The 18,996-nt window shown below is 38.7% G+C and overlaps 2 long non-coding RNA genes across 6 annotated transcripts; both read left to right on the forward strand.

The window, feature by feature from the left end:
* The first annotated feature begins 2,124 nt into the window (after positions 1–2,124).
* Positions 2,125–7,597, forward strand: LOC104452007. Of its 5 annotated transcripts, XR_005546627.1 has the most exons (6): positions 2,125–2,854; positions 2,946–3,069; positions 5,980–6,379; positions 6,484–6,545; positions 6,631–6,738; positions 7,042–7,597. It is a non-coding gene; the product is annotated as an uncharacterized LOC104452007 (long non-coding RNA). The 5 variants fall into 5 exon arrangements; XR_005546629.1 differs by lacking the exon at positions 6,631–6,738 and having other exon boundaries at positions 5,980–6,347; positions 6,484–6,549; XR_005546628.1 differs by lacking the exon at positions 6,631–6,738 and having other exon boundaries at positions 5,980–6,347.
* LOC104432473 lies at positions 3,536–5,124 on the forward strand. Its single transcript, XR_005546630.1, has 2 exons — positions 3,536–4,275; positions 4,381–5,124. It is a non-coding gene; the product is annotated as an uncharacterized LOC104432473 (long non-coding RNA).
* Positions 7,598–18,996: the final 11,399 nt, after the last annotated feature.

Below are 18,996 nucleotides of genomic sequence, written 5' to 3' on the forward strand. Positions count from 1 at the left end.
GTTGCCTTTACCTTAGTTGTTTTAGAGCAATAACCATTTTTTTCTTTATTTTTCACGTCATTTGTTTAATTTTCGAAAAGTTCGTCAAAAAATAAAATAAATATGAGCCATATTTGTGCATGGGAAGTATAGAAAGGTTATAGATCGTGCAAAATCCAAGATTTAAGAAAAGAAAAAAAAACTAAAAAGTCAAAAAACTTGCAGAGACACCCCGCCTGGCTCCCCTCCAGGTCCCCCTCCCGGTTCCGCAAAATTTTGTGGAGACACCTCTCTTGTTTCCGTTTCCGTGACAATTTGCGGGCAGCTTCAAGCGGAACCTCCAACGACGAACTCCTTTATGAAGTGAGATGGCTTGAGTGGAGCGTCGTGCAAAGCGACTTGTCTCTTTCAATGCATCTATCGAATTTATCAGTACTGGATTTATCTTGGAGCATGATTAGAGAGTATTGGCAAGGATGGAGGTCATTCATGGTAAGATTGAGAAAAGAACGAATTTAGGGTTTTGTTTTTGTTTAGTCAATCAACCCATTCTTTGACAGCTTATTCTCCTTTTCTATTAGGCGTCAAAGCGGCTTAAAGTTCTCATGCTTGAAAATTGCCATAATTTAAGATGTACTCCCGATCTCTCGGCTTTCACACAGTTGAAGATTCTCAATTTGAGCAGATGTTGGAAATTGGAGCATCTCCACCCTTCTATTGGCAAACTCACGAGCCTCGTTTCCTTGCACTTGTATTACTGTAAAAGACTCAAGGAACTACCAAAGGAGGTGGGTGAATTAAAAGATTTAGAAGAACTTTTTTAGATCAATCTGGTATTACAAAGATTCCTATGTCTATTGGTTCTTTGAGGAAGCTGAAGACACTAAGCGCCTCAAGGTGTTACTCACTGAGAGAAATCCCTAGCTCAATTGGGGATTTACAAAATTTGCAACATCTTGGCTTGTGTTATTCTGCGATCAAAAAGCGTCCCAATGCTATTGGAAGGTTGAAAAATCTGGGCTCTATTTCTCAATGGATACCGTCATCTGGAAGGGGAAATTTTCAATCTCAATGGCACATCGATATTTAACCAGCCAGAAAGCGTTTCTCTCCAACACCTTTACCTAGGGAGCCGTGACAAGCTCCGATCGCTGCTAGAGCTTCCTTCTTCTCTCCAACACCTTGACCTAAGGGGAAAAATCTGCGAGCTTACAAGCTCCGAAAGTTGAGGAGCTCACTAGAGCTTCCTTCTTCTCTCCAAAGCCTTGACCTAAGGAATTGTAAAGCTCCAGTTAACCTGAGCTTCCTTCTTCTCTCCAAGCCTTGACCTATGGAACTGTAAGAAGCTCCGGTCGTTGCCAGAGCTTCCTTCTTCTCTCCAAAGCCTTGACCTATGGGGCTGTAAGGAGCTCCGGTCGCTGCCAGAGCTTCCTTCTTCTCTCCAAAGCCTTGACCTATGGGACTGTAAGGAGCTCCGATCACTGCCAGAGCTTCCTTCTTCTCTCCAAAGCCTTGACCTATGGGGCTTCTTCTCCAAGCTAAGCTCGCTGCCGAGCTTCCTTCTTCTCTCCAAAGCCTTGACCTAAGGGGCTGTAAGGAGCTCCGATCGCTGCCAGAGCTTCCTTCTTCTCTCCAAAGCCTTGACCTAGGGGGCTGTAAGGAGCTCCGGTTGCTGCAAGAGCTTCCTTCTTCTCTCCAAAGCCTTGACATATAAATGTGAGGAGCTCCGAGGAGCTTCCGCCAAGCCTTTTTCCTTCTTCTCTCCAAAGCCTTAACCTATGGGGGTTGTAAGGAGCTCCGGTCGCTACTAGAGCTTCCTTCTTCTCTCCAAAGCCTTAACCTATGGGGCTGTAAGGAGCTCCGGTCGTTGCCAGAGCTTCCTTCTTCTCTCCAAAGCCTTGACCGGCCGGAAGGAGTCGTTGCCAAAGCTTCCTTCTTCTCTCCAAAGCCTTGACCTAAGGGGCTGTAAGGAGCTCCGGTTGTTGCCAGAGCTTCCTTCTTCTCTCCAAAGCCTTGACCTATTAGGCTATAAGGAGCTGCCAGAGCTTCCTTCTTCTCTCCAAAGCCTTGACCTATCAGACTGTAAGGAGCTACGATCACTACCAGAGCTTCCTTTGTCTCTCCGACACCTTGACCTATCGGGCTGTGATGAGCTCCGGTCGCTGCTAGAGCTTCCTGCGGGCTTAGGATATCTGTGCGTCACTTGTCTGAGTCTTGGACTGCCACAACTTCTTAGCCACAAGGCCCTCATCCACCTAGAAAAACTCCATCTTGAGGTACGCCATTTACTTGAAGACATCCACAAGCTTTCCTCAATACCACTGAAACTCTGTTTTGAGGAGTGGGATAAGCTGACATCACTTACGCTCAGCGGACTCATGCACTTTGAAGAGCTTTCAATAAAAAAGTGCAGTTCCTTGGAGTTCATATCTTTACAGGACTGCAATTCCATTGAAAGGCTTCGCTGTCTAGAATTACCGTGTTTGAAGGAATTAAAGGCTGTTGGGTGCGGCAATCTAGTCAAAATTGAAGGTCTTGATGGTGCAGAGTTCTTAGAAAAGTTGGATTTTGGGGGATGCAAATCAATGGAGACTTTGCCAGATTTGACGGGATGTGAGAAGTTACGATCTCTAAGAGTTCGAGACTGCAAGAAACTTACTCAGCTTTAGGGACTTGAAATGTTGAATTTAATTGATTTGGATATTTCTGGTTGTGACTCATTGGAAGCAATACCGAAATTATCCGGAACCCGCATCTTTAGAAATTATGAACTGTTTTGAGTTCTCTATGGAAATATTATCTTGCAGTGATAATGATGTGAGGAATCTTATACCCATATTACAACAGTGAGACTAGTCATGTTTCTTCAACAGAGGTAAATAAGCAGTGAACAATCATTTTTCCTGAGATTCATGACCTCCTTTTCATCACTATCTTCTTTTGACAAGAAGGTTTTCCATGACAAGGATTCTGTACTTTCCTAAATTGCTGGTCTTGCACAATTGAAGGAGTGGAGGAGTTGGTCATAGAAGCTCACATGATGGTTCAGCCAAGATCAAAATGTAGACCCAAATGTCAATAGAAGGCATAGTAAGATTCTTCATCCTTGAATGGCCAGCGTGAGCGAATAGAGTAATACTTTTCTTGAAGCTCTATTTTTTAGAATGATTTGCTCCACACTGGATATCTATTTGATTGATTTTGGAAACTTTGGATTTGCCTCTGTATAATTGTTGTTGATTACGTTATAGCAATGTTTTTCATTTATCCTTCCATTGGCAGCTTATGTAGACTGCAAATAGATAGCAGCTTGTGAGGCAAGAATGAAAATACCAACAAAGGCAAACAAGAATTACCTAGTGATTTACAGTCCCCCTATCGGCAAACCCGGGATTTGAAATTTTCATCTAGAGGCCAATGAACTTCTGCTACTCATTATTGTATTATTGTATGCTACGGCCAGAATTTCCCAGTGTCCAAAGTTCATATTTTCTTTTCAAAATCCTTGGCCATTTTGAGTTCCTTTAGCTCTTTCGTACGCCAAATTTGACTAATGGCAAATGTCCTATTTAGGACGAACGCCTTCTGATTTTTTGTGATGAACAAAAACCCTGTCAAGTTTCTTATTGTTCCCTTGATGGCCCTCATTAACCCTCTAAGAAGAGCATCACTTCCCAGTATATATGGTGAACTGAGCTAAAATAAAATTCAAGGTTCAAGTGTTTCTGGTTGGTGACAAAAAAATGTTAAAGTAGTTTTGGCTAGTTTGTCATGTATGAATGTTGACTACCTTAACATTATTACTAGGCAAACTATCGTTTTGAAAGATTATTAAGCAAGGTAAATTGGTGCTGCTTCTATGACAGGTTTGGTTGGTCTATATAATGATCTAGGCTTACTTTGGGACTTCAATTCAATCAATTGTATCAATGACCTTTTGCATTAAAGGACAATTTTTTGTCTGTCTGTGAAACAAGCTGGGACGAGGAGCTCAAGAATTTGCTAATTAGTTTGTATCCCGTTTGATCCTATTGTTGTCATGGAATTGCTTTATCACATGACTGATTTGGGTGTGGCTAAGTGGGCCGAGGAACTTCAAATTCCATACTTGAGACCGATCAAAATAAAGAAAAGGGATTTTGCAAAGGAAGCATCAGCAACAGCTGAGGACCATCTTGCATGCCAAACTTAAAGACACTTTGGGGCTGACTGGAGTGTCCCAAGGAAGTTTTGATGCTTCTAAATATTCAAATACTTGATCTGATCTCAACATCACATCCCTAAATGATTGTAAATGTATTTTTTTCAATTAAATATGCTTTCTGTATGCTCATTAGGTTCTAGCTCTCCTTTAATCAAATACTAAGCTACTGATTTTTTGTATGTTACCCTGATGCACAGTTGTTCGACGCGGTTGCATTCTAATGATATCACTTCGGAATTGATGAGGCTCTGTAGAGGGAGGTATGCACTGCTAGGCTCCTCCATTTCTATTAGTTTATTTGTGTGATGATATCCTTTGAATGTTGTCATATAGGTTTCTGATTTGATAAGCTCAGTTATGATGTATGCGGCATTGGATTTGTAAAGTTGAAATTGACCTCCTCACAAACTCTCCCGCATTGCTAATTTTGCTAATTGGAACTTGCAAAATAACCCAGTAGCAAATGCATCTTTCTGTTCTGTAGTTTAGGCACTTCACCTTTTCAGCATTATTTTTTTAGCTTCAATTTTGTTCCTAAACACAAACAGGGAAAGTGTTTCTAAATGTTTACTTCTTTAAAGTCTGTTGGTTTCTTTGTCATTGGCCATCTAATGAAGTCTCTGTTCATTGTGGTCCAACTCCGATTGGTGTCAATGTTTACGCATTTTTACCTTATCTGTCATGGGGTAAATTCTGATGCTATGATCTTGGATATCTTCATTTAATTATAATTAGTTAGTGCTATCTTCCTTATGCAGATTAAAGCTGCATTTGATGAAACTCGGAGAAACTCCCCAAACACCATGGGTTGGAGATACGGGCAAGAATGAGCTATGTCAGTATGGAAAGGCATTCCAAAGTTATTTGCAATTGGCATTTATCATTTGCTCCATGTTGTTAATACTCTTCGAAGGATTCTTGATAAAGGCGACCTCTTCTCATGTGGTGTATTAGTCCTTTGCAAGTTTTGAAATCGTACTATTCTTTAACCAAGGCCCCATCACTAATCACTTGGAGGAAGACTGCATGTGCAAGTGGTTCTATATGTGAAGTCAAGCAAAAAATGAGATTTGTTAACAAGATTACCATTTAGATGTCCACTTCAAGCTACAGTTTTGTGATTGGGAGACTTTTTTCTTGAAAAGCAAATGCCATGGAATCAGCAAATAATCTATCAATTGCAGCCAAGAGTTTCAATGAAAAGGTTTTCAAGAAGACAGTAGTTTCTCATTTGGAAGAATTTAGAACACAAAATACAGGCGTTCATTAGTGTAAAATCATCTCTCTAGGCTGGTTACGTCGGAAAATTCATATGTAGGCATTTTGCAATCACTTTGGTCGTATTATCTCAAACTTGATTTATTTAAGCATGAATCTAAAAGCAGAAGAGACACAGCCATGTACATTTTCATACCTATAACCAAGTAGAGAGACCAGTTCATTCTCAAAGAGCAGCATTACTTTTCCCCTTCCAGATTCTCTCAGGTGGTTGCATGGGGCTCGCGCCACTTGGTAAATTCTTGATCAAGTACTGGGGTCTGGAGTGGAGTATTGAGTTGTTTTATGCAAATTCTCGATCAAAGGTTTGTCTGAGTCTCTAGTGTGGATGGAGTTTATATAGGGTCTTTTTCTTGAACGAGAATCGGTGTATTTTTGGTTGGTGATTAAGAAATGTTAAAGTAGTTTTGGCTAGTCTGTCATATATGAATGTATGCCTTTCTTAAAATTACTCAGTAGTCAAAATGTTGTCTTGAAATATTATCAAGCAAGGTAAACTGGTGCTGCTTCTATGACAGGTTTGGTTGGTCTATGTAATGATCAAGGCTTACTTTGGGACTTAAATTCAATCAGCTGTATTGATGACCTTTTGCATAACTGGACAATTTTTTGCCCATCTGTGAAACAAGCTGGGGTGAGGAGCTCAAGAATTTGCTAATTAGTTTACATCCCATTTGATCATATTGTTGTCATGGAATTATTTTATCACATGACTAAATTGGGTGTGGCTCACTTGGTTGAGGAACTTCAAATTCCATACTTGAGACCAATTTTGCAGAGAAAGCATCAGCAACAGTTGAGGTGCCAAACTTGAAGAGGCTCGTGGGCCAAGCGGAATGTTCTGAGGAAGTTTTGATGCTTGTGAAGATCCAAAACACTTCATCTGGTCTCAACAGCATAACCTGAATGATAGTAAATGTAGTTTTTTAAATTGAATATACTGTTTGTATGCTCGTTAGGTTCTATCTTTTTGTTAATCAAATGAGTAGCTGGTGATTTTTGTGTATGTTACCCTGATGCAGAGTTGTTTGATGTGGTTGCATTCTAAGGATATCATTCCAAAACCCGATGAGGCTATGCAGAGGTAGGTATGCACTGCTATTCTCCTATGTTTCTATCAGTTTATCCTTTGAATGTTGTCATATAGGTTTCTGATTTGATAAGCTCAGTTCTCATGTTTGCAGTATTGAATTAGTGAAGTTGAAACTGACCTCCTCACAATCTATCCCGAATTGCTGATTTTTGCTGATTGGATATTGCCAATCATCAAGTAACAAGTACGTCTTTCTGTTCTGTAGTTTAGGCATTTCACCTTTTCAGCATGATTTTATTAACATCAATTTTGTTCTTGAACACAAATGAGGAAAGTGTTGTTGCTAATTGTTTACTTCTTTTAAGCCTATTTTTTTTTCTTTTTCATCTGCTAGCTGATGAAGTCTCTGTTCACTGTGGTTGAACAACGATTGGTGTAAATGGTGTTTTCGCATTTGTACCTTATCTTTCATGGGGTAAATTGTGATGCTGCAATCTCGCATTTCTTTATTTATTGATAATGAGTCAGTCCTATGCTCATCGTGTAGATTCAAGCTGCATTTCATGGAACTTGGAGAAAGTCCCCAAACACCACACGATGGAGATGCTTTCAGGAATGAGCTATGTCATTATGAAAATGTATTCTGAACCTAGTGGCGTTTATCTTGTGCTCCGTGTTGTTAATACTCTTCAAAGGATTCTGGATATGAAGCAGCCTCTTCTCATGTGGGGTATTTGTCCTTTGCAAGCACAAATCGCTTGCAGGAAGACCGCACGTGCAGGTGGTTTTATTTGTGCAAGTTAAGCATAAAATGAGATTTGTCGACGAGATTACCAGTTAGATGTCCACTTCAGGCTACAATTTTGCGACTAGAAAAAGCGAATGCCATGGAATCAACAAAAAATCTGTCAATTGCAGCCAAGAGTTTCAATGAAAAGGTTTACAAGAAGACAGTAGTTTCTCATTTGGTTGAATTTTGAAGACAAAAGAAAGGTGTTCAGTAGTGTAAAATCATCTCTCTGGTCTGCTGTTACAGCAGAAAATTCATATGTCCGCATTTTGGAATCACTTTTATTGTATAATCTCAAACTTGATTTATTTAAGCATGAATCTAAAAGCTAAAGAGACCCAACCGTATATATTTTCACACCTGAAACCTGTTTTTCTCTTGCATTGGCTGCAGTTGAAGACTAATAACAAAACGTGGACAAAATTTTTGGAAGGGTGAAAAGAGCCCTTCCCAAAATTTACTCATTTTCATTGAACAAAAAACTTCTAAGGGTCATCTAATTGGTTTATAATGAGATGATACTCCACCAAATTGCGGTCACCGTTTCACACATTCAAGTGTCAATCGAAGCAATTTCTTTGAGGCCACTGTCAAATATTCTTGTACCCTGTACTAGATTACGATGGTGGAATTTTAGTAGTTGAAAGCTACTCGCAAGGTATTCATGTTTGATTTGCTTATTGTCCCCTTGAACTTTGACTCAATTTTCCCAGAGCTCAAAACAAGGCCAAGTAGCTTGTTAAGCCACATTTTGAATCTATAAATACTAACACATATGTAATGCGGGTCGTGTTGAAATACTTGTTAAATGTACTTAACATGAAATAATTTAATTTCAGGATATTGATCGAACATTACACAAGAAAAGTCACAAGTCAAGTCAATGTATCAGCTCTACACTTTATTTACTTAGCTGCTGATAAAATTTATGTTTCTTGATTTCTCTATTTCTCTATTAGAACAGGTTTGAAATAGAAATGTTTGATAACGCATTTGATTTCTCTATTTCTGAAACAGATTTCTATTCCAGAAATTGATTTGGAGGAGAAATCATGTGACACCCCTCGACGGCCCCCGATCCGATTTGGGTCGCCACAGTTTGCTTACCATTTACTTTCCTAATAACATGTCACTCTGGTACCATTTCAATTGCAACGGGTCTATACAATCTGGGGGTTTACATCTTTTAGATCGGTCCCTTGCGCAGTTAAAATACGGAAGCACATCCAACAACTCCCTTCTCTATGTTCAGAAAACGATGCACACCTACTAAATATCTTATATAAGTTAAAACCGAACACGTTTATTTACATAGAGCAGATGGACATCTTTAGTCGGTACATCAAAATGCCGTTGTTTTCTATACTCGGCTACACTTCAAAAGATGACCGACATCTCCTCCCACAATCGTATGCTTAAGGTCCATCAATTAGTGTCGGCGTCCAAAGGTTCCCTCCTTTGCTATCCTTCTCCTCGCGGTCATATCCAACCGCTCAAACCATTTACTAATCGAAATGTTATTAAAAGGGTGAGACAACCACTCCAGCCAGATAGGAAATCCAATAACAACTCAATGCATCGGGCGGATCATACATGCATTGCAGGCGTTACTTACCTTGAAGCCATGCGCATACTATCATGCATCATCATATCAATTTATAACACATACATGTATATCATCATCGTATCATACATGTCATCATCGTCATGACATCATTACATCATACGTGTCATCATCATCATGGCCTCATTACATCATACATGTCATCATCATCATGGCATCACTACATCATACATGTCATCATCATCATGACATCACTACATCATACATGTCATCATCATCATGACATCATCACAATATACATGCCATATCATATATCATCATCATCATCATCATCATCATGCATATCATCATGCATATCATATCATGGGTGATCATCATATCACATCACATATCATCATCATCATCATCATCATCATCATCATCATATCATGGGTGATCATCACATCACATCACATATCATCATCATCATCATCATCATCATCATCATGCATATCATCATGCACATCATATCATGGGTGATCATCATATCACATCACATATCATCATCATCATCATTATGCATGCATATCATATCATGGGTGATCATCATATCACATCACATATCATCATCATCATCATCATCATCATCATCATGCATATCATCATGCATATCATATCATGGGTGATCATCATATCACATCACATATCATCATCATCATCATCATCATCATCATCATCATGCATATCATCATGCATATCATATCATGGGTTAATTTTCATCTTTTATCTTTAAATTTGATCACCACATCACCCATTTCTCATATCATCAATTTCATCATCCCTTCGGGCAAAGACCTCCGACGGGGTTCCCAGCATTCCGGCCATCCCATGGCCACCGGGCTTCCAGGCCCCCCACATTAGGGCATCTCGCATCCCAACTAGCATCACGAGGCATTCCGCCCGGGCGTAAAACCTCCGACAGGGCTTCCAGCCTTTACCCTTCTAGCCAGGCATCTCGCACCCCAATCTTGGCATCGCGAGGCATTCCTTTCGGGCAAAGACCTCCGACAAGGCTTCCGGAATTATGTACCGACATACCACCAGCCCTCTCCTGGAATTACGTACCGTATACCACCGGGCATCCCGACACTCCCGAGGAATCTCTGGGATTATGCCACTAGGCCACCGAGCATCATCATCCACCACAACCACTTCCTCACTTATCATTATCCACATTTACCATTATTTTGATCTCAATTTAACATGGCATATGGCGTGACATCAAACAAGTCATACTTGGCACACATGCATCACAATTCAATGTCATACATACACCAATATCTCATCATACATACAACAGTGCATAATTATTTATTAATAAATTCAATGGAATTTATGGCCAATAAAATAATCCATTTTATTTTATTATTTTTATTTATTTATTTATTTATAATAAATAAATATTAAATTCAATATCCATAAATTCCCAAAATTATAAAAATTACAGCAAATATTAAACAAGCCAATAGGATGATAATTTCATACAAAATACATGGCCAAATAGCATTTCACACAATTTCCCAATTTTCACAAAACAGCACATAATATTCGGATAAAACCAGAGTGCACAGTTTCCGAAGAAATTCGATTAAAATATTCATACGGTCTCCAAAAATTACGAAATTTTACAGACTGATAGCCAAGACATTTTCGCAAAACTTTCATGAATAACTCCAAGCCAGATTCTTTTTAGATTATTTTATACAACCTCACGAAGATTCTGGATCCATTACCGCATCGTCCAGTGCACATATCACCGAAATATTGAGATTTAACCTAACTATTCTCTTTATTTTCCTCTGAAATTCAGATATGTAATACATAAAGGTTTCCTCTAAAAGTTTCATGAAGAGATCCAAATCAAATAACCAGAGTAGAGTCATCATTTAGGTCCTTGAAGTCTCGGGTATCTCAAAATACATCACCAGAATCATCTTCTTCAAGATCTAGTCGATTCACTAGGCTATACTTGTTCATTTCACTTAAAATTTGATTATGTTGTATTTTAAGATGTCTCCTACAACTTTCATGAAGACATCGAAGTGATATTCTCAACCAAAACCAACATGCAACCATGAATCCAGCAAGAGGTCAGTAAAAACTCTCCAGATCTGAGGTCTCCGTAGAACAAAACTTTAACCCCTAAAATCTCCATCATTTTTCACGAAATTTCAGTATGTTATAGTAAAAGATGTTAGCTACAACTTTCATGAAGACATAAAAGCAAAAATAGGACTCCAAACACACATGCAAGCTCAAACAAGTTACGGACTCACACAACCCGAGCAAGAATAGTCACACGACTTAAGAACAAGCCAACCTTACCTCGGTTTTTCTCACTTAAAACACCCAAAATCTAAAAAACAACAATATACAAGCATGCAAGAGAAGTTAGAGGACTCCACTTGCCTCTAGACCGGACGGACAGCAGCAAAAGAGACGGCACACCGGCGACGGACGAACGGCGTGCGGGCGGCGACGGGCGAGCTCCTCCTCTCTCGGCCTCCCTCTTCTCTCTCGCAACTCACTCTCTCGGCTCACTCTCTTGGCCGAACAAGCCACTCTCTCTCTCTCCCTCTCTCTCTCTCTTTTTGGTTGTATATATTTGCATGCACTCTAGGTTTGCATGGGGGACAAGTGTAATTGTGGAGGAAGACAAGTGTCCACCATGCTTCACCTCCTCCATGCCACTTGTCCTATTGCATGCATCATGGGCCTTGGAGTTGGGCTGGTCGACCACTCCTCTTGGGCCTCTATTGGGCCAGCCAACTTGGCCCATTAAAAGCTTAGGCCAATGGGCCTAACGCCCATCCTAAAAATTGACATTTTCCTCTCTCTTTTTTTTTTTTTTTAAATTTCTTTTATAAATATTTTAAACTTTAAATTTTCCACATGGCCAAAGTCTTTCGACATTTCATTTATTGAAATTTAATTTATAAAGTGCATGGCCAAGCATAGATTATTAATTTATCTTATAGTCCTAAATTCAAAATTCATAAACACAAGCACAATAACACCTAACCTTAAGAAAACTAATGGCTAACACATAGACCATAGGTAATTTCATTACCTAATTATAGGCTTTAATTTCTCTAGAGGATGACTTGAATTTTGGGATGCCACAAATCAAAAGCTAGAAATTATAGCTTCTCTGTTTCTGAAATAGAAACACAAATTATTTCATTTTCTCCATCCTTCAGAAATAGAAGTTTTGTTCTCAAATTAGCAAAAGAGGTTATCATACCACATTCCTTTGATGTTGTCCTACAAGAGATTCTCATGGATCCTAAGCATAAACGTTACTTCAAGGTAGAATTCTCATATATTACTTTACACCATCAATTTTATTTTGTTAATAATCTTGTATGATACTAGTTTTTGATAAAATGACAGGGCTGTATAGACGTTATTAATGGCACCCACATTCATGCTTTTGTACTTGTGTCGAAGCAAATCCCATTTAGAGGTAGGAAATGCATCACCACTCAGAATGTGACGTGCGTTTATTCATTTGATATGGAATTTACTTTTGTATATGCTAATTGAGAAGGTTTTGCTAACGATTGTCGAGTGCTTGCAGCAGCACTAAAGACTTCTCATTTGGAATTTCCTCGGCCGCCACCGGGTATTTGTTTATCCTTTAAGGAGTAATTTCTTTATGATCATATTTATAGTTACAAATTATGACCAATGTATGAATACATTGTTGAGGGAAAATACTAGGTCATGGATTCTGGTTATGCAGCAACTCCGGGATTTTTAACTCCTTTTAGAGGTGACCGGTATCATTTAAATGAGTATAGGGGTAGAGCGAGACGGCCAACAATTACAAGAGAATTATTCAATTATAGGCATTCTTCTTTAAGGAATGTTATTGAAAGATCATTTGGGGCATTGAAGAATTGCTTTTTCATTTTAAGACACATGCCCTCATTTGCAATTCGAAAGCAAGAACATATCGTAATTGCATGTTGTGTTATCCATAATTACATTCGTGATCAAGACAAGATGGATAAGAACTTTTCCCTATATAGAGATCCGATGTACTTGGCTAAACCTACACAGGATGAGCCTGCAAACGTTCAGTTGACTGAGGAGGGTGTTAGGGAAATCCCTTATGATGTTTTGAAGATGACAAAATAAATCAAATGCTACTAACATATTTGATGGTTGAGTAATAGGCCATGCAGATGTTAGAACATGTAGAGGATATTATCAAAGTCGAAGGCGCGGACTCAAGACTCAAAGTCGAAGGCGCAGACTCAAGACTCAAAGTCTGAAGACTGCCAGACTCTAGACTCAAAGTCTGAAGGCTGTTAGACTCAAGACTCATATTGTAAAGTCTACAGACCCAGATTGTAAAGTCTCAAGACTCAGATCTTAAAGTCTAAAGACTCGAGACTTTACATCCGATTCGATGAATCGTAACTCAAGCCCAATCATACAACGGCTAGTGATCCGGTTTGGATTCCACATCAAGACCGATTTGATTGAAGACAAGAACTTTCTATACGAAGAAGCTTTACTTATGGAAACCAAGATTTCGTTTGTATGGGCGATCGGAATCATTTTGGGATTCTACCTTTGTCACTCAACGGCTACCAAATCTTCTAGATACAGAGTTGTCCAATGGGTATATTGGAAGACGATTCTCGGGATACTGTCCAACGGTAGTTTGGAAGTGGAGGAGTATTTAAGGAGATCATGGACCGATGAGCAAGTAAGAGACGGAGCGTAGAATTTATAATTCCAAAGTCTAAGCGACTTTAGATCATATACTTGTCTCTTGAGAGCTTAAACGTTTGTAATCGTGAGAGAAATACCAAGAGAGTGACTTAGTGAGATAGTGTGATATACTAAGTGTTTGCACTCGGAGTTGTAATCTCTTGTTGATTGCATAGTGGAATCCAGCCAAGAAGGCTGTTATCGTGGGAGAGTGGACGTAGGCTTGGATTAAGCCGAACCACTATAAATCTCGTGTTCTTATTCTCTTCCTTAACTCCTTTATTTTGTTCATACTAGCACTCTCAATTGGTATCAGAGCCAAGTGCTCGGTTTATAAAAGTGTTTTTACTTTTGAGCTAAAGATTCTTTATGGCTAGTATGTTGGCACCAGGTCTTATGGAAGGGCAAAGCAACACAAGGCCACCATATTTCGATGGAAGAAAATACAAGCAGAATGGCCAGAAAAGAACAAAAAAGAAGAAGATGATGAGCAAGAAAATTTATGCTTGATGGAACATTCAGAATCTGAGTCTAACTCACGAGACTCGGAAATTAGAGTCTGATTCAGAACCAGACTCAGAATCCGATGAGGAAATCAAGGGGGAGAAAGCAAATCCAAAAGAAAAGGAAAAGAATCGTGATCATCTCAAAAAGGCAACAAATTGAGGGGGAGCTTTGATCAATTATGGAAAAATCTTTTTTGATTGATCGTGATCTTATTATGGATGGAAGGAAAGGTAATTGTATCAGAATTTATTCTACAAAATCCGGTCAGTGCATCTCTTATTACCTTTTGTCATTAACAAATCTCTTATTGATATTATCAATTTATTATGACAAAAATGGTACGTGAATTTTATGATGCATCCGTGATTTTTATTGGATATTTGCTGATATAATCGAAGTGAGCTATATTGCATATCTTTAATATTCGATTTACTTTATAAAAGCTGATTTGTGGAAATTGTGATTCATGCAAGATATTTGTTATCATTCTCTACGTGAATCCATCATTATCGCTTTTTGATTATGACAAAAAGGGGGAGAAGATATGAATATGCATATGTGCTAATTGGTTGATATTATCTATGGCATAATATTGAGCTGTGATTATTTTCTAAATATTATTATGCTCAATCTATTTGTTATCTTCGATATCCTTTGATTTAAATTTTTAAAAGCATGTTTACAAATCTGCATATTCAGAGATTGTTTTGTCATCATCAAAAAGGGGAGATTGTTAGGGAAATCCCTTATGATGTTTTGAAGATGACAAAATAAATCAAAGGCTACTAACATATTTGATGGTTGAGTAATAGGCCATGCAGATGTTAGAACATGTAGAGGATATTATCAAAGTCCGAAGACCGCCGGACTCAAGACTCAAAGTACGAAGACTGCCAGACTCAAGACTCAAAGTCTGAAGACTGCCAGACTCAAGACTCAAAGTCTGAAGACTGCCAGACTCTAGACTCAAAGTCTGAAGGCTGTTAGACTCAAGACTCATATTGTAAAGTCTACAGACCCAGATTGTAAAGTCTCAAGACTCAGATCTTAAAGTCTAAAGACTCAGACTTTACATCCAGATTCGATGAATCGTAACTCAAGCCCAATCATACAACGGCTAGTGATCTGGTTTGGATTCCACATCAAGACTGATTTGATTGAAGACAAGAACTTTCTATACGAAGAAGCTTTACTTATGGAAACCAAGATTTCGTTTGTATGGGCGATCGGAATCATTTTGGGATTCTACCTTTGTCACTCAACGGCTACCAAATCTTCTAGATACAGAGCTGTCCAATGGGTATATTGGAAGACGATTCTCCGGGATACCGTCCAACGGTAGTTTGGAAGTGGAGGAGTATTTAAGGAGATCATGGACCGATGAGCAAGTAAGAGACGGAGCGTAGAATTTATAATTCCAAAGTCTAAGCGACTTTAGATCATATACTTGTCTCTTGAGAGCTTAAACGTTTGTAATCGTGAGAGAAATACCAAGAGAGTGACTTAGTGAGATAGTGTGATATACTAAGTGTTTGCACTCGGAGTTGTAATCTCTTGTTGATTGCATAGTGGAATCCAGCCAAGAAGGCTGTTATCGTGGGAGAGTGGACGTAGGCTTGGATTAAGCCGAACCACTATAAATCTCGTGTTCTTATTCTCTTCCTTAACTCCTTTATTTTGTTCATACTAGCACTCTCAGAGGGAAACCAAATAAATACGCTTAGGAAAACCATTGCCAATAAAATGGCAAGAGATAATAATATGCCGGAAATTCCATGAAATTGTATTTTCAACTTTTGTAATGTATTAGTATTATTTCGACTATTATTTTGTATTTGAGGATTTCCTATGTTGTTATATATCCAATTTTATTTCTATAAATAGAAATTTTATTCTGTTATCAAACGGATTTATGTTCTAGAAATAGAAATTTTGAGTTGTTATCAAACGGGTTTCTTTGCTTAGAAACTTGTCTGGGGAATAGAAATTGAGAAATCAATTTCTGGCCAGAAATCAATTTCTATTTCAGAAATTTTATCATGCGTAACCTTAGCTGCTTAGTCAGTGTCTAGGTAATTAATCCAAAGGGCAGTAGCTTTGTGTTTGACTACTTATGGAACATCATTCACAGCCCCATCAGCCGAATTGATTTGAAGTGGGAACGCGTGAATAAACCGGATAATTGGATGAACATTTTGAACCGATTGAGCTGATGTGGTTTTGTCCATGGGTTTTCCCCATTTTTCTCTTATACTTTCGTTTCATGTTAACAATTTGCTTCGAGCTTGTTTTTGAAAGTTCTATCACATTTTACATCAAGATCCTATGAATAACAGCAGTTCAAACAATAACTATGTAAGTTCCCAAAGGACAAGGGAAGATTCGGTTCAGGCCCTTTGATTTCCTCATATTTGTAACACCAAACTCGACAGGACGGTAGTTGAAATATGAAAACTGTCCTCAACTTAGAATGGAAGTATAGAAGGCCTTTCAGCTTATTTAACACCTGCTAGTTGCATGTTAGAATGTATAGCTTTGGTAGTTTGCCATATGATATATCATTTATGTTAGCCGCCGAGGCGACTTCCCAAGATCGACGTAGCTAGAAGACCGAACATGTAGGAGCAGAATACGAGGATTTGTGTACCTTATGTGGAATCTATCGTTCTTTATGTGGAATGACGACGATTCAATGCTCGGACAATGATCCAATGCTCGAATGACGAGCCATCGCTTAGGTTCTTCTCCTCTATGACCCTTAGCACTTGGCTCGATGAGACCGCCATTCACGGTTTTTCTTATGTGAGGTGAGAGAGTTTCTAGAAGCATTAAGGGCTAGAGGAGGGACCTTAGCACTATGTATAGAGTTTTGGATGGGTCCTCTCATCACGGGCGGGGCCCAACTCGGCCCACACAATGCCAGACCCATATTCGACCATTAAGAAAACCTTATGCTTTACCTTATTAGACCAATCCCGTAAAACGGAAATTACAATCTAAATTAATGTAGCCCACACAAGGAAAACTCTTATATTCTCCCACTTGGGCTATATTAATTGAGACTTTACTTTATGTGCGCACCTTTATAGTGGTCTAGTGGCAATTCTTAATAGTCAATCATATCCCATAAAGTTTCCAATACCGAATTATGGCGGTAACTGCATGTATTTATATAGAGCCTTCCATGATCACGAATGCTTTCAACTTTATTGATATGGATTCAATATGATTGTGTGGCAAACGGATAACACCTTATAAAGAGTAATACCTTATGTGTTATCTCCCTTGTCGATCACTATTCTCTTACCTTAAGTGTCACAGAAAACTGGATATGCTACTAGAGAATATCCTTATGGTCCCAATGAACCCACATATGTCTTATATTTATGGTTAACCTTTCTTTATGTGTAATAAAGAGATATGTTCAAGGCTGATAACCAGATGCCAGCCTTGACTCAAGGCTTACACAATACTTTGAGATTTTCATTACATATAATCAATTCAATATGGTGACCACACATTCATGAACACTTTATTAAATGTGCAACATACATAAGCTTTATTAGAGCAAAATCAAAACAGTTCCCACCAAACTAAAACATCCAATGATGCTCCTTAGCCCATGTTCACGATATGTTGTTCAAGTACATAAGGGCTAAAATCTTTAATTAGTGGGTTTATAGCCACATCATCCGTGGAAATATGCTCTACTGTAGTGTCACTATTTTGTATTATTTCTTTATGGTCAGAAACCTGACTGTCATAAATCTAGACCCCTCGAGACCCTTATTGTTGTTGACAAACAACACTGAAGAGTTATTGTCTCGATACAACCATATGAGTATTCATAATATCAAATATGATCAACTCTTTAATGAGGTTTCGAAGTCAAATATCCTAAGTAACAGCTAAAAGGCATGTTATAAACTCCAATTATATGATAAAGGATAACATAAATTTATGTTGATCGCTTTGTCATAACACTGCACCTTTTGCTAATACACTAGCATAAAGTGTATCATTTATTTTGTTTTCTAAAATTTGAATAAGGACAATACTAGATATTCAATCTATCGGCTTTAACAACAATAGCCTTTCTTGACTTATTGAATATTTTCAAAATACAATCAAATCTAAGATAAATGTGACGTACGCCAATAACGATCTCTATAGATCTCAATGCCAAGGATAAAAGGTACTTGACCAGGGTTTTTCAAGTCAAAATTCATCAATAATATTTATATTATCTTATGTAGTAATCCAATATTGCTATCACAAGCAACTTATCACTTACATGGAATCTGAGAAAACTAAATTTTCTCCCACTGACCTTGTGCGTGAGTCCACGCGGCGGCGTGTGCCGCCGACTCCCACCACTGCCTGAGCGCGTGGTAGCGCGTGAGGCCGTTTCCGGCCTCGTCTCGACGCGTACAAGCCATCAAAATGCTCGTCTTGGCTCTTAGAATTCATATATGTGATCAAAATTCACTTTTACCAGACCAAAATCCATGAAAACAGGCGAAACAGTCCAAGGGTAGGTGAAATCTGAACTTCTCATCGCCGGCGCATTTGGCCTCTGCCAGAGGCATGCCACCCACTGAAACGCTCGGCTCAACGAGAAGAATCCAAATATGTTTTCAAAATAAAGTTTCAACAAGAAATTTTTTTGAAAATGGGCCAGAAGCAACAGTTCAGGTTCTAGGCTACGAGGCTCTAATACGAAATGTTAGCCGCTGAGGTGACTTCCCAGGATCGATGTAGCTAGAAGACCGAACATGTAGGAGCAGAATACGAGGATTTGTGTACCTTACGTGGAACCTATCATTCTTTATGCGGAATGACGACGATCCAATGCTCGAACGACGAGCCGACGCTTA

Source organism: Eucalyptus grandis, chromosome 9, assembly GCF_016545825.1.
Source record: "Eucalyptus grandis isolate ANBG69807.140 chromosome 9, ASM1654582v1, whole genome shotgun sequence".
In the NCBI taxonomy this organism is placed as follows: Eukaryota; Viridiplantae; Streptophyta; class Magnoliopsida; order Myrtales; family Myrtaceae; genus Eucalyptus; species Eucalyptus grandis.